The sequence below is a fragment of the Ctenocephalides felis genome, unplaced genomic scaffold, assembly GCF_003426905.1.
Source record: "Ctenocephalides felis isolate EL2017-DRISC unplaced genomic scaffold, ASM342690v1 CF-g0.4_SCAFFOLD_00466, whole genome shotgun sequence".
NCBI classification, from domain to species: domain Eukaryota; kingdom Metazoa; phylum Arthropoda; class Insecta; order Siphonaptera; family Pulicidae; genus Ctenocephalides; species Ctenocephalides felis.
In genome coordinates this window covers 1,070-2,926 of record NW_020536620.1, presented here as the reverse complement: position 1 = coordinate 2,926, position 1,857 = coordinate 1,070, and the positions used below count along the sequence as shown (strand labels likewise).

Sequence of the window (1,857 nt, the reverse complement as noted above, 5' to 3'; positions counted from 1 at the left end):
ACATAAAACAAGACCACCAAGATGTCGCAATCACAGTGTAATGCTCTTTCGCAATTACCTTAATTTGCAAAGATTTAGCAATTTTGAGAACATGGGTAATACATAAAGTTATGCCCAATAGATAGCGTCTTTGTGTAATGTTTCCTTGCATTTGCAAAACTTGCCTTATTGTATAGCCTGGATAGGGATAAAATATGTGAAAATAGCTGCTCAGGTACTCTGGTTTCCCTTCAGAGCGAATAAATCTTTCGCCTTTTACTAAAGATTTCCGTGGGGGAGCACTCAAATGATTATGTAACTCAATTTTTTGTGTGCCCGGCGATTTAATTCGCTGGGCCAATAAATTTAAAAACAATATTTATTATGTTACAAGTTTAATCAATAATAAACATGCTACATTATAATTATAAATTATATTATATTATATTATTTTATTTATAAAAGCTTGAATTAAATAATAATAATATAAACAGAGAACAGAAAGGTGTCAATATTTAGCAGTTTTGAAAATTTAGAAAACAGATTCAGTAGTTGATATGAATAAAGTTGAAAATTTAGAAAACAGATTCAGTAGTTGATATGAATAAAGTACCAACCAAGTTTTACCGATTTTTTTACATATCTATATTTTTGAAATATTTCAGTCAAATTGATTAATTGTGTTATGGCACTGAATTGTAATTTACAAAATCTTACAACTAGTTCACCTTACCTTACATTTTATATTTTATATATAAGCCACTGTAAAATTTTTTAAATAACATCAATTTTTACCTCAAATTAGGAATCACTCTGGTACTAACATCTAGGCCCTTGGTTGACATACGCAAGAAATAAAAGTGACACTATGTTACGTATATATTATATTATTTATTATTTATCTATTAAATCACAATAATGAATTTGCTACAAAAAATATGCATTAATCGACGCCGATGGTTTATATATCGCCGATATATCGAAATTTAAAATACATTTAAATACAAAGTTCCGAAATATATCGGCAAATATCAAATACCTTTCGAATAAAAAAAATCAATTATATTTTTTTTTATTAACAATCAAAGATCATTATCGCCTTAACTGTGAATTTTTACCTTCGGGGTCCGAAACGGATTCAAGAAAATGCGCGCGTTTGCGTAGGCGTCCGCGTAGACGAAAGCCATAAATCATTTTCTTATTGTTCGCCATTGTATCAGATCGGTGATCGAAATACAATATATAAACTATACCATACCGTATTGTTATATATAATACGGAATAGATACACCTAGAAGTACTTACGCAGAAAGCTGCGGGCGATTTTCGATTTTTTACACCTATTTCAGGTGTATGTAACGAAATTTATAGCTTTATCACATACCGATATATTATACAGCTATATATATATTATATATATATATATATCTACATAAGTAAAATTAGGGCAACTATTAAAATTTTGGAATTGACTTCCTTATAAGGCACTGCTTATTTTGAATGTTAAATTTACTCTAAAACATGAGAACAAATTTAAAATAGAAAAAAAAATGATATAACATATATCATATAATTATATGGTTTTAGTATATTTTTACTACATTTAAAATATGTAAAAGTTGGTGTTAATTTATCTCAATTGTCAATATATCACTGATTAACTTTGTCAAGTTTTTTATCGTGACTATTATTTGTGAGAAAATCTTCGCCTTACAAATTTGAATATTTGTATCATTATGGTTGTTCAATTTCAAGTCTTATCATTGGACTTTATAGGCAATTATTACAAATAAATGAAATAATATTTAAATGTCTTTTATATTATATTATAAAGCAGCAAAGATTTTATTCGCAAGGCCAAATGGCTAATAAAATTAT

The 1,857-nt window shown here is 27.5% G+C and overlaps 1 non-coding gene across 1 annotated transcript; it reads left to right on the top strand.

Moving 5' to 3' along the window:
• The first annotated feature begins 214 nt into the window (after positions 1–214).
• LOC113365463 lies at positions 215–335 on the top strand. The gene has a single exon (XR_003366220.1). It is a non-coding gene; the product is annotated as a U5 spliceosomal RNA (small nuclear RNA).
• Positions 336–1,857: the final 1,522 nt, after the last annotated feature.